The sequence below is a fragment of the Lissotriton helveticus genome, chromosome 3_1 (assembly GCF_964261635.1).
Source record: "Lissotriton helveticus chromosome 3_1, aLisHel1.1, whole genome shotgun sequence".
In the NCBI taxonomy this organism is placed as follows: Eukaryota; Metazoa; Chordata; class Amphibia; order Caudata; family Salamandridae; genus Lissotriton; species Lissotriton helveticus.
Window position 1 is genome coordinate 201,419,314 of NC_136061.1, and position 14,378 is coordinate 201,433,691.

Genomic DNA, 14,378 nt, shown 5'->3' on the forward strand with positions numbered 1-14,378 from the left:
GCCACCTGACTAGACCGTGTCTAGCTGCCAGGAACAACTACACTATGCATTCTTGAGGTCAGACGAGGAGAGGCTTCATCACGGGGGTCATTTAAGGTACGTCATAGACATGAGGAACAATTATAGTTGCTTACAGAACATTTATTTATTGAATATTTATTGAATGTTAACTTCTCCTGATATTGTATGCAGATTTAAGTCATGTTCTTTCTAGATTCTAAGATGGTACAAAGGCCAAAATGGTGAGTGTTTGGTGTATCTTTTCCAAACCACGATGGTGCCTACTGAGAGTCACATTGCAAAGAAGAACAAATGTGAACTAGAATGTGGCAACCATCTTTTAAACTCAGATATATGAAGTTCCTGGAGAACCTTGTATCCCAATAGACTCTTTTTTTCTGCTCATGCCTTGCTCAGTTCAAGGACTGAATCGTACTATGATCATCTCTGGAATATCCTCTTTGTGGTATCAGCTGAATTTCTTCAGTGGGACAAATTGTTGTCGAAGAGTCACCATCAGTGTTTATACAAATTTGAAAATTTCTTATAAGGAAATATTGTTTCATGACTGATTCTGTTGAGTTAATGTTATGTTTCAACTTCACCATGACAATCTCTCATATCATCAAAAGGCTTTGAATCATTCACTTGATTTAGTTTTCTGAAAGTATACACTGCATTAGACATTATTCAAAGTGAACCACTTATGTTCCTAAGCACTTGCAGCTTCCAAGTGTTATCCAACACGAAAAGGACTCAAATGCTTGAGACAAATCTATACCTGGTCCACGAGTGAGTCCTGCACAGTGGCATGTGTCTTTTCAATTTTCTCTTCTCCACTTTGGTCTCAGGAGTGACATTTTAGGTTCTTCAGGCTACAAGGTGGGCAAGATGGAGCAGCATCAAATTGGAACTGTAAATCTGAGACTATAAACGGAGAGTTTAGGGCCAGAAAAGATTCGAAGATTCCCGGCCATGTGCACCTGAGAAAGCAGAGGACCCAACAGAAGCATTGTCAGCTAGTATGAGGATTTTAGCCTATTCCCCATTTAATTTGAGGTGAATGAGTTCTATCCAACTAGCGACGTCAGACAAGCAACTGTTGAACTTCTTTTAAGTCAAGGGGATATTTTCAGATATGAAGATGAGAATTTGTGTGCCATCTGTATAAGACATAATGTTAAATCCACGGATCTGACCAAGACTGGTGGTTGAGAGAAATATCAGTTAAAAAAGTGGGGGGATAAGTAAGAATACTTGTTGGAGCCCACAATTGATTGCTTTGGGTAAAGAATGGAATGGTGGTAAATAGATGGACTGAGACACTAATGTTAAAAATGGCAGATGGCAGGGAGACAGTAGCGGCTCCTGGTGGGAGTACTACAGGGCGGTGATGGGGGCGGGGGAGGGACAGGGTGGGGCTTAGTAAACACCGGATTACGGATGAATGCAGGTAAATTGACAATTAAATCAATAAAGCGAATTCCCAAGTGTGCGCTGCATCGCCAAATGCAATGCAGCATGCGCAACAAAGTTCGTTTTTATTGATTTAATTGTCAACTTACCTGCATTCATTCACATTCCGGTGTTTACTACCCCCCACCCTGCCCCTTCCCTGCCTCACGTCACCGCCCGGTAGCACTACCACCAGGAGCCGTAAATGCATGGAGATGAAGGTTACAAATGATATGGGGTGATAGACAGTGTCAAATGCTGTGGAAAGATCCAAAAAGAACAAGGTGGCAGAGCTGCCTTTGTCCAGGATTCTCCTTAAACCGTCTGTTACAGAGAGGAACGCAGACTCCATGCTTGTGATTTGGACAAATGCAGACTGTGCTTCATCAATTAGAGAGAGATTTTTAGGATCGTTGGATAATTGCTGATTATTGCCTTTTTAAATTATTTTTAGATGGAAAATAAATCAGAGAGATAGGTTAATAGTTGAAAAGGACAGTAGTATAGGCCATGGGCTTTTTTGAGTAGTGGAGTACCCAGCGAGGGTTTACATAGACGATGGCTGACAGCAAAGAGAAATTACGGAGACCAAGGAAATATAAAATATTGTCTGGCAGTAGTGAGAAAATATGTGAGGTGGGTGTCAGAATCTTGTTCAGACGGCCAGAGAGTAAAAATGAGCTACTGGGATTAACTGTGTGTCTCAGTGGCCACCCTACTGTGGATCCTGAGCAACTGGGCCAAGTACCCCTTCAGCACTTGACTCTCAGTGGAAGCGCTGGTTGAGCAAACCAAGGCTTCACTGTAAGGGGTGTGGGGGGTAAAAACAGTGGGGGTGAACACAGGCTCACCACTCAAAATGCGTTCATTATCAGCAGTACTTATATACCAAAGCAAAGTAAAATAGGCTATTCACAAATAATACACACCACAGTCTGCATGCTAGGCTAACAGACCAGTTGTAAGTGGGGCTGTGCCCAGCTCAACACCCCATCCTGTCAGCCCCTTGAATTCCACTACCCTCTCGCTAGCGGTAGTGGTTATTCCCCTTTCACTCTAGGTGACTGTGAGAAATTTATTTTTTGGTTGAATGAGGGGTGACCCCTGTTCAAGCAATTGCCACAATCTCTGTCAGGGTGAACCAGAAAAATCACTAAATTAACCTGTGCTTAAGCATCTGGTAGCTTGACGCAAAATCAGTCAGGCTTAAGTATTTATGCAGCACACAAACAGTAATAAAGTAATAACACAGCACAGAAAAAATCCCACACCAATTTAAAAAAAGAGAACAGTTTAATAAATTATTTGACACAAAAATCCAATCAATAGAACCAAAGTGATGAATCTTTAACCCGTTCAATGCGTTGGACGGCCCTCGGCCGTCTGACATCACGGTGGGCGTGTGCGGAGAATGGCCAGGCGCTGTCCGAGACACGCCCACTCATTTCTGGGTCATGTTATAAGGAGCTACTTATATGGGTGGCAAAATACATGCTGCAGGACCATAAGTATCATTTAATTTACAAGCCATAGTGTTGTATTATACCACTTGACAATGGGGATTATAATTAAACTGACCATGCCAATCAGGTGTAAGCCACTTTTACCATGGTTATTCATGGTAAAGCGCACAGTTTCCTAATGCCAACATAAGCAAATTCAGTAAAAATAGGAGGGGTGAAGACAAAAGGTTTGGGGGTAACGCCACAGAGAGGGCCAAGTCCAACAGTGGCATTCAAGTTAAGCCCACTAGTACAGGTCACAGCAGTACCACTCCAACTCCAATTTAAAATCAAAAGTGTTCCAGCTCCAAAGCGCTATAGAGCAACAAGCTCCCTGGAACCTTCTGACCCGTTAGTCAGTCTTGCGGTATCAGCAGGACATGCATGACGAGAGCGCCCCCCTCATTGGTGCTAAAGCTGCAGCAGCTGTCTCTGGTGAGTACAACACATGCGACCCTGAAGGGGGCCTCACTTGAGGTCCTGCAGGGACAGCTGCCAGGTACCCTCCATGCTCCTCCAGTGCCAGTAACTTTTCTTGGATCCTCCCCGCAGGTGCCCACACAGGCTACCAGTTGGCCTCTTCAACTTGACATACATCTCGCCTTTTCCTTGTGCCGCCACCTGGCATAAGGGGTCACGCTGCTCACTCCGAACACGGTCTATGACCCAATTGGCAAAGCAGAAATCTTCACAGTGGCTCCACCTAGCATATGGGGTCACAGACTTCCCTCTGCACAATGGCTATGACCCGATCCGCACAGCAGCAATCTTCACAGCAGCCCCACCCTCCAGGCCATGGCCTGATCAGCATGGTCGCATTCTTCACAGCAGCCTTACCTGGCATACAGGGTCACCGAATTCCCTCCGCACATCGGCTATGACCCGATCAGTGCAGAAACCATATCCCCACACCTTGCTTCAGAGATCCAACCACCAGGATATCCGGCTGGACCTCGCTCCCTCCAGTGCTCTCCTCTTATTCACAGGGCACAATGGTCTTGCCAGGCACTGGTGCACCAGGTTCCAGGGGCAGGTAGTCTTGGATTCCCTAGGTGATGATCACTCACCCAGCTGGGAGACTGGTAGTCCTTAGAATTCAGTTCTGGTCACAGCCAGAAGTATTGCCGAGCTTCTCCTCACACAGCCTGACTGGCTGCTTTATATCAGACAATTTTGGGGGCATTAAGCTCCTTTTCTTATAGTCCATTTCCAGACACCAAATGCAATTTAGGGTCTGAGTCTTTGAATTTTATGTTGGGATCTGCTTTTTTTCTGCTGTTTTGAAGTACCCTATCCTCTGCCCTGCCCTTCTTCCAGAAAGCAGCCTGTCACAACAGGAGCAACTCCAAATCTGATAGCCCCAGAACACAGGCTGGCGGGGTGACCAGAGGGCAGGGCCGGACTGGCTACCGGGATTTCCTTAATAAACAATGCAAAACAAATGTTTTAAAAAGTACGCTTCCAAGCTATTTGTTTTGCATGGTTCATTTAGAAGTGCTGCGCGCTCACGTGCATCAACATCTGCCCCTCAGCTGTGCACCTGGACCCCACACTGCCACACCAGCAAAAAACGCCCGGTAGCCAGTCCGGCCCTGCCAGAGGGTCACATCTGGATGCGAGCCACAGTGATATTTGCATTAAAAGGTTACCCCAGGAGCTCAGCCCAACTTCTCTAATCAGCCCCACCTCCTTCCTGTGTTGTGCCCTAGCCCTTTTCCAGTGATCTCTCTATAAATCAAAGAGTACCCTTTGAAGTGTACTAAAGGGCCTGGCTGTCCTTCCTCTACTGTGTGTCCAACCCAGCTAGCAGGAATGCAGTATTCCACACATCTGTCTGGGGGATTCCTCCACCTCCTCAGGCTACTCCAGTTCGCCCTGGGTCTCCCAAAATGGAACCCAAAAAATTCTTTGCATTGTACCATTTACAGGCATACATACACCCAGCACATGCATATTACACACACACACTGCACAGCACTACATCATCCAGGTACTGTACCATTTCAGAGGCACACACACACCCAGCACAGGCATATAACACACAAGCATTGCACAGCTCTACATGCAAAACTGATGTAGGTCAAGGGTGAGTTAAGCACACAGCAGCGGAGCGGACTGTTCACTTCCACTGATCATTACACAGATATGGTGCCACCAATGCACTTGTGCTATTTAAATTCTTGTAAAGTCAGTAGCCTGTCACCACTATGATAGTAATACTTTAGGTGCCCTCCTGGTCCAACAAGACTATAGTTGGTAAGACAGGACTATGTCATAGCGCACAAGCATGATCCATGTTAACCCATGACTACAAAAATCAGCACAAGGGGCCAAGATATCGTTGCATTTGAGGACACTCAGGGCAGGCCTACACCTCCATCACTATACAAGGGAATGTTCCATCCCAACAGGGGACATTGAAAGGCAGGCCTGAGTTAATGGAGGGGATAATGTTGAGCAGATATTCCACACATAAGGACTATAAGTTTGATAGAGAACATCCCTTAGCAGGGAGGGAGAGTAGAGCAAAGGCTGGTCTTCTGGGAAGTGAAACCAGCTTGGATGTTGTAATTTGTTTCCTTTAAAAAAGCACAATGAGTTTTTGCAAACATTTTGCAAGGAGGTAATGCTGTTACTACTAGCTGCTGGATGAACGAAAATTTTGACAATCGAGAATCCTTTCCATGAAGCATTATCTGCAAACTCAATTTTGTTGGCAATGTAAGTGACTCGCTTAGAGTGAATGAGGTGTTGATGAGGTGTTGATATTTCCTAATGGCAGAAAGATATGCTGCTTTTGGCGTTGCGCTCATAGGAGTGCCTATATTGTCTCTCGAAGGCTTTGCAATGACGTTTGCTTTTGCCTAACTCCTCAGTATATTACGAGACTTACAGCCACATGCATCAAGCTAAAAACCAGTCGCAAACGGGCAGATTCTCAGAATCTGCCCCTTTGCGACCGGTATTTTTGCATTTGGGATGCATCATCCCAAATGCAAAAATCGCAATTTAAGGAATCTCTAAATTGAGATTCCTTAAATTGCGATTGCATTTAAGGAATCCCAAATTGAGATTCGTGAAATGCAATGCATCAAAGTAAAAAAAAATAGTGATTTCGCTAATAGGAGTAGCAAATTATCATGAAGTTCAACTTCATGGTAATTTGCAAAAACTTTGAAAAATGCACTTTTGTGCATTTTTCAAAATTTCATGTTGCACACACACATGCCCTAAGGGCATGTGTGTGCGCAACATATGTGCACAGATCAATTTCAGGGGGTGCAACAGGGTGTCCTTTGGACACCCCTGCACCCTTGAAATTGCATTCTCAATTAGCGATTCACTAATTGCGATTCGCAAATTGAAAATGTCTTCCCATTCATTCCTATGGGCCTCTAGGCCTCTTACTTTCTACTGCATTATTGACATTTGTCATGGTTGTAAATCATGATTGCCACTATAATTCTGCTCAGTGCTGCTCATTTTATCACCCTGGAAAGAAACACTGAGGAAAATGAAGTAAGGAAGAAACAAACAAACAAACAAAGAAACAAAGCAAGGAAAACAATACAAAGAAACAGAGAAGGAAATGAAAGAATAGAAGAAAAAGAAAGAAACAAAGAATCAATGGATGAATGAATAAATTGTATTTCTAAAGTGCAAAAAATAACCGATAAATGGCATCTTGGCGCTGAGGGATTTGGAATAAATCGAGATGTTTATTTGACAAGCCAGGTTTTCAACTGCTTCCTAAATTGCAAGTGGTTGGAAAGTACCCTAATCCAGTCACCATAGGGAGGTGTTCCAAAGTTTGGCTGCATAAAGGAACACGATCTGCCCCCGGTGAGGCTGTGCTGAGTATGTGGAACCTTGAGGAAACTGGTTGATGTAGAATGTAATATACGAGTAATAGGTCGGTGTTAGAGATGGCATGGTGCACAACGCATAGTGCCTTGAAGTAATTCTTTTTTTGAACGGGGAGCCAGTGGACATCTTGCAAGTGGCTTTTGGTGGTGGCCAATGAAGGCAGATTAATTTAGAGCTGGGTAGCCCAATTTTGTACAGTTTGCAGCCTTTGCAAGAGGTGAGTGTAGAGACCGAGATAGAGAGAATTTCCGAGGGCAAGTCGCGAGATGATGAGGGCTTGATGCACCATTGTGTGATTAGATACGGCTAGAATAGGAATCATTTATGAAGCATTTTAAGCAAGACATAGCTGATTTCCGCCACCTGACTAGACTGTGTCTAACTGCCAGGAACAACTACACTATGCAATAGGAAGTATTTATTTATTTAATTTTCCCTATTCCGTCGTTTGTCAACTCCCCCCTCCACCGCTCCACCCCGCTCCGCTTACCTGCATGGATCGCCGCTGTGTGTAATAAATATTGAAGTTTAATAGCTTTTATTAAGTTAGAATTTACAATTTTGGGCAAGGTTTTGTATTAAAGACTTTTTAAATTGAGACACCACATAATAAGTAGAGTATATATTCTCAGGGGTATTAATACCTTTGTTACATAAATAATGTATGGCCTGCATTATTGAAAAATCGAACTTGTTTATTTAAAGTGATGTCAGTATTGTGAGGCAGATATACAGTAAGCATTGCAGAAAGCTTGAGGGCATGTGGTAGTAGAGCTTTCAGATTCATATTATATTTTATCTATGGTGCATATTTTAGTTTAAAATACTATCAGGGGTATATTTTCATATATGTGATCCCTACTCTTTACTCAAAGTGAGTATCTCTCAAGGTTCAATTCACGGTGAGCTTCTCACTATCATTGTCTGAAGCAAAGATCATGAAATAGGGGAAAGGTGTACAAAGCAATGTAATGTATAAAATCACTGTAGCTACTAATTAATACAAGAGAGATGGTGTCCCTTTTTGTTTCTTCTATTGGTGCGCATTTAGATTCGAAAGGTATCTACTTATACAGGCCATTCATTGTAAAGAAAAAAAACAGTTCTCTTTGCCAAGACCTATAACCTTCACAACCACCAACAGCCAGCATTCTAGAATGTTCATCTGATGGAGTTGTGACACCTAGGGGGTCATTATGATGACGGGCGCACTTTGTCCGCCCGTCACCATAGTGGGAAACGGGACCGCCCGCCATAAGGGCGGGGGTCCCGTGGGGGGCATTAGGATGTGCCCGCCACAGTGGCGGGCACATCCTGTAGTTGTAGCATTGTGGCGGGCGGTGCACTCTGCACCGCCCGCCACGATGCTAAAAATGCTTTTTTGCATTTGCATATGCAAAGCGGCAGGCACCGCGCGGTGCCTGCCGTATTGCATATGCAAATGTGGGGGGGTACCATAGGTACCCCCCATGTGCCCCAAGACAGTGGTGTGAACCTGGGGGCCCTGCAGGGGGCCCCCGCAGCAATCCCCGCCTGCCTTTCCGTGGCGGCATTGCCGCCGCGGAAAAGCAGCTCCAGACAGGCACCCTAATATGGATGGCGGTGTCTGATAGACACCGCCACCATATGGTTCCATTACCGCCCCGGCCGCAATGCGACCGGGGCGGAAAAGCGGCGGACGGTGTTTTCGTCCGCCGCGGTCCCCCCGCCATCCTAATATGGCGGGGGGGAATTAGAATGCGGATGTCGGGCGGATTGCCCCCGCCAGGGTGGCGGTGGCTACTGCCACCCTGGCGGGGGCAATCCGCCCGACATCCTAATGGGCCCCTTAGTGTGGCATGATTTACAAGATGGCCCCTTTAATGCGGTGCTTACAAAAATGTACAATTTAATAAGAAATGTTTGAAGGACATGGCTTAGATGCCAGCAATGATGGTTACATAGCAGGTGACGAACACCTGGCAGCCGTAGAGCTGAATTTTTCACATTGAGGAGTGTTGGAGCATACGTTCCTACTCTCACTCATCCCTGATTAAGCTCACAATCTTGGAAGTGGAGAATTACTGAAGTTGCATTACAGAACCAACTCTGTCATATCTCACGGCTGCCATTTTGGAATTTAACGCATCTCAATTCTGTTTTCGTAATGTAGAAATAACAGCTATTTTCAAAGTAACAGTTTTTCTAATCGCATTTCACAATCAATGTAACCAATTTCAATGATGCCTACAGTCTTTTGTGTCCTCCAGACTTGTAGCATTTCTATGTTCACCATTTTGTCTTAAATAGGGAAGAATAGAGACCTATTCGTTGAAGTTTGCTTATATTTTAAGGTACTTATGGTATTTCATTTCTTTGTATATGATGCAGTGGATAAAAAATTATTGTTTTCCTCGAAAATTTATTATCTCTGCATCAGTTGTCTTATCTATCATTATTTATATCCTCCTCACCTATGTACAGTTGTTTCTTGTATGTACTAATCAGTTGACTGTTTATGGGGAGATTACATTGGCAGAAACTCTGCCATGCAACATCTACTGATTCTACTAAAGCTCATTGCACCTCGTCCATTTCAATAACAAAGCAAATACCTTTTGTAATGGCAGTAGTTCTGGCTCACAAGGATGACTCTCCTACTGTGGTCATCCCTAAATCTCAAACGTCAATAAAGACTGTACTATCATTCTCGTTCTCCGGTTAAATCTCCCTTATCTATTTCAATGTAGTTGAATACTGGAGGAAATAAGGGCATTGAAACCATTTATGGGCCATACTTCCAAAACTTCACACAATCTTGAGGCTAAATAGTCATTTATTGATAAATGAGTCTTGAAACTGGAACAAAGAGTCTATGATGTACAAGATAAGACCACCAAAAGAGTCAAAATCCAATTGTAAGTAAATAGATTGAAGAGACACACAGTAAGGGGCACATTACGATGGAGGATTTTCCGCATCCTCCGGGCCGGCGGAAGCCACCGCCGACCCGGAGGATGCGGAAAATCCTCTGCGGACCCACCAAAGCCCCACCGCCACATTAGGATGGCTGGTGGGTCCTGGTTTCTGTCCACCGCTTTTCCGCCGCGGTTGGCTTACAACCGCAGCGGAAAAGGCCTAATATGGTGGCGGTGTCCCTCAGACACCGCCAGACATATTTGGATGGCTGTGCAAACATGCTTTTCCGCGGCGGATTCTCCGCCGAGGAAAAGCATGTGAATCTTCACCTCGGGGGCCCATAGCGGGCCCCCTGGGTGAAGGGGGGGTAGGGGGTGCACATGGGGTACCCCCCTGCCTTTGTGTGCACGAAGCGGCAGGCACCGCGCGGTGCCTGGCGCTTTGTGCATGCAAATGCACTGCTTTCATTTTTTACATTGCGGCGGGTGCTGCTTCAAGCAGCACCCGCCGCAATGTAAAAAATACAGGATGTGACTGCCAGGGTGGCGGTCACATCCTAATTGCCGTGGAAGGACACCCGCTGCCCATGCGGATGGTCCCTCTTACGCAGCGGTGGCGGACGGACGCAAGTCCGTCCGCCATCATAATTGGGCTCTAAATCTTGTAACCAGAAATTGTAGAAATAACCTTAGAATGTATGGCTTACTAGGAAACGTGGAGAGGCCTAGCACTCTTCACTTTTTCAAAGAATGTATTCCAAAGGTCTTGGACCTCCCTTTTTCTACATCCTTAAATATACAGTATGCACACAGACTAGGTCCAAGACTCACTTCTAAACCTAGAGGCATTATTCTTTTTTTCTGGAACACACTGGCCTTCCTAAAGGGTAGTGAGACAAAATATCGAACTTAAAATATCGATATACAATAATATCGATGTTTTAATTTCGATAGTAAAGAATATCGATGTCCAAAATATCGACAGACAGAATATCGTTTTTGTAAGGTATGTATGTTACTAATTTCGAATGTTACTAATATCGAAATTTTGTTTAGTGTTATGTATTTTAATGTGTTGTTTATATGTTTGTTAAACATGTTTTGTAATGTATGTTTGAAAATTTGTAAATTTGTTTACATTTTGCGTTTTAGTATCAGAGCGGGTTGTGGGTTTATAGGGGAATAGGGTGGGAAGTAATGTAATAATAATTAATTAATTAATATATGTTTGTAAATATTTTTAATTAATACTTAATTGGTAATTAATTAATATTAATTAGTTAATTAATTAATTTAATTTTGTACACATTTTTAATTAATAATTAATTGGTAATTAATTAATATTAATTAGTTAATTACATTAATTAGAGTAATTTTTTTATATATATAATTTTTTGTTATTGTTAATTAATTAATTGGGAAACTATAATATTAATTAGTAAATTAAATTATTTACAGCTAATGTGCTTATATATTTACTTTATTGTTATTGTTAATTAATAAATAATTGATAATTAAATAATATTAATTATGTAATTAAATTATTTAGAGTTCATGTGCTAATATATTTAATGTGTTGTTATTGTTAATTAATAATTAATTGGTAATTAAATAATATTAATTATGTAATTAAATTATTTAGAGTTAATGTGCTAATATATTTATTTTTTTGTTATTGTTAAATAATAATTAATTGGTAATTAATATTTATTAAGTGAATAAATGATATGATTTATTTCTGTGTAGTGGGTTGGGTGTTTATAGGGGGATAGGGTGTGATATATTTAAATGTAAGTAATTAAAGAGATTGTAATTTTCTTTGGTATTTATTGTTAATTAATTAGTATTTAATATGTGTTATTTAGTTCTTTTATAATTACATCAATTTAGTAATATCAATTGTTATTAATTGATTAATTGAAATTTATATTAATTGTCTTTTTTATATGTGTAGTGTGTTGTGTGTTAAAGTGGGAGTAGTGTGGGAATTAATTTTTACCCCCATGCTATCCAACGCTTTCCCTACTATTGCACCCTCTGGAGTGTGAATAGTAAATTTTTACCCCTACGCTATCCACCGGGGAAACAACCTTTACAACGCAAGTTTTACAACGCATACCATTACAACGTAAGTATAGGTAAGTATATAATAATATTTTAAATTTTATATGTTTTAGTTTTTTTAAGGGGTATTTTTAGGGTTCAGGGTCAGTTTTCAGTTTTTGGGTAAAAGGGTATTTTTAGTGTTCAGGGTCAGTTTTCAGTTTTTGGGTAAAGGGGTATTTTTTGGGTTCAGGGTCAGTTTTCAGTTTTTGGGTAAAGGGGTATTTTTTGGGTTCAGGGTCAGTTTTCAGTTTTTGGGTAAAGGGGTATTTTTAGGGTTCAGGGTCAGTTTTTAGTTCTTGGATAAAGGGGTATTTTTTGGGTTCAGGGTCAGTTTTCAGTTTTTGGGTAAAGGGGTATTTTTAGGGTTCAGGGTCAGTTTTGGGTTTCTGGGTAAAGGGGTATTTTTTGGGTTCAGGGTCAGTTTTCAGTTTTTGGGTAAAGGGGTATTTTTTGGGTTCAGGGTCAGTTTTCAGTTTTTGGGTAAAGGGGTATTTTTAGGGTTCAGGGTCAGTTTTTAGTTCTTGGATAAAGGGGTATTTTTTGGGTTCAGGGTCAGTTTTCAGTTTTTGGGTAAAGGGGTATTTTTAGGGTTCAGGGTCAGTTTTGGGTTTCTGGGTAAAGGGGTATTTTTTGGGTTCAGGGTCAGTTTTCAGTTTTTGGGTAAAGGGGTATTTTTAGTGTTCAGGGTCAGTTTTCAGTTTTTGGGTAAAGGGTTTTTTTTAGGGTTCAGGGTCAGTTTTCAGTTTTTGGGTAAAGGGGTATTTTTTGGGTTCAGGGTCAGTTTTCAGTTTTTGGGTAAAGGGGTATTTTTAGGGTTCAGGGTCAGTTTTGGGTTTTTGGATAAAGGGGTATTTTTTGGGTTCAGGGTCAGTTTTCAGTTTTTGGGTAAAGGGGTATTTTTAGGGTTCAGGGTCAGTTTTTAGTTCTTGGATAAAGGGGTATTTTTTGGGTTCAGGGTCAGTTTTCAGTTTTTGGGTAAAGGGGTATTTTTAGGGTTCAGGGTCAGTTTTGGGTTTTTGGGGTACAGGCGTACAGGGTAAAAATAAAATAAATTTATATTTAAATTAAATCAATTAAATGAAATTAAAATTTTTTAAATTACATTAAATTATTACATTTTTAATTTATTTTAAATGTATATGTATTAGTTTTAATTTTTTAATTATGTTTTAATGTTTTTATTTAATATTTGTAAAATTATATGTATTTTAAAATTAATTTTACATTATTATTTATACATTTAAAAAAACGATATTTTTAATTTCGATATTTTTGTACTACGATATTAATTTTTCGATATTTTTGTACTTACCTTTATGAAGATATGACTCCGATATTTTTGATTTCGATATTTTTGTGTCGATATTTTTGTATGTAGATATTCTGTCTGTCGATATTATGTCATAGATTCTTCTTAAAGTTCTCAATGCTGTTAAGATAAAGAAACAAATCCATGGTTTTCTCATAAACTTCACTTTTCTCAGTATGTTGCAAAGGTTACAGCGGATAGACCAAAGCAATCTTTGGATTTACATCCAGAGGGCTATCCTAACAAGATTCAGCCGCCTTCATTCTTGCAGATTTAAAGTTACTTACAAGGACAAAACAGTAACGTATAATAATCTTGCAAAAATCAAAAGCTTCCTTTGCAATGCAATACATCATGATTGTTATTTTATGAGATGGATTGTAATGTCCCTGAATAACCTATATTTTTGTCTATGCCTCAACTCACAACTTTTCGCTTTCTTTGCAGCCTCTCTCCCACCTTGCCATATATTCGTTATGTCTTGACTGTCCAGAATTTCCCTCATTTCTCGTCTCTGTTTTGTGTGTTCCCCATTTCCTGTGATATTGAAGATCGCCCTATCTAGGAATGCCTTAGGGACATCATGTATTTGAGTTGTACTGTCTATTTCCTCATTTATTTGTATTCTCTGTCTTCTTTCTTGTTTTCTAACTTCTCTGTCATCTTTCTTCTGCTTTACTTACATCATACCTTTGATTTTCCATTATTTCTTTTTAATTTCCAAATAAGCCAATTTTACAAGTTGTTATATTTTGTTCACTGTTGTAAACATTCATTTCTTACACTTCTTACATTGTTTTACAGTTCGGGATAATCTTGAGGAATGTTTAGACTTTTAGGTAACCCAAACAAAACACAGCTTGCTAATCTCCATACTGACATTACACTTTTGAAAGTAACACACTTAAAGGATACATTAGCATTAAAACTTGAAAAATGTTGGGTTAGACAGGCATTTATATTGCCCACAATGCAGTAAAAGAATGTAACCATCATTGTTGTTAATAAATATTTGAATGTCACACTTGTATTGCAGTCCAACGATAATGAGGGTAGATGAATTGCTGTTTAATTATTGATCGCCAAAATACAATGATGTATGTATGTCATGAATCAGGAAGCCCTTTGCTGGAGAAGGCATTAATACAGTCACATAATAGTGGGGCTCTGATTTCCTGGACCGATTTATACAAGTACATATGAACCCCAACAGCACCTGGGGCCTTCTCCAGCCTCGGGTTT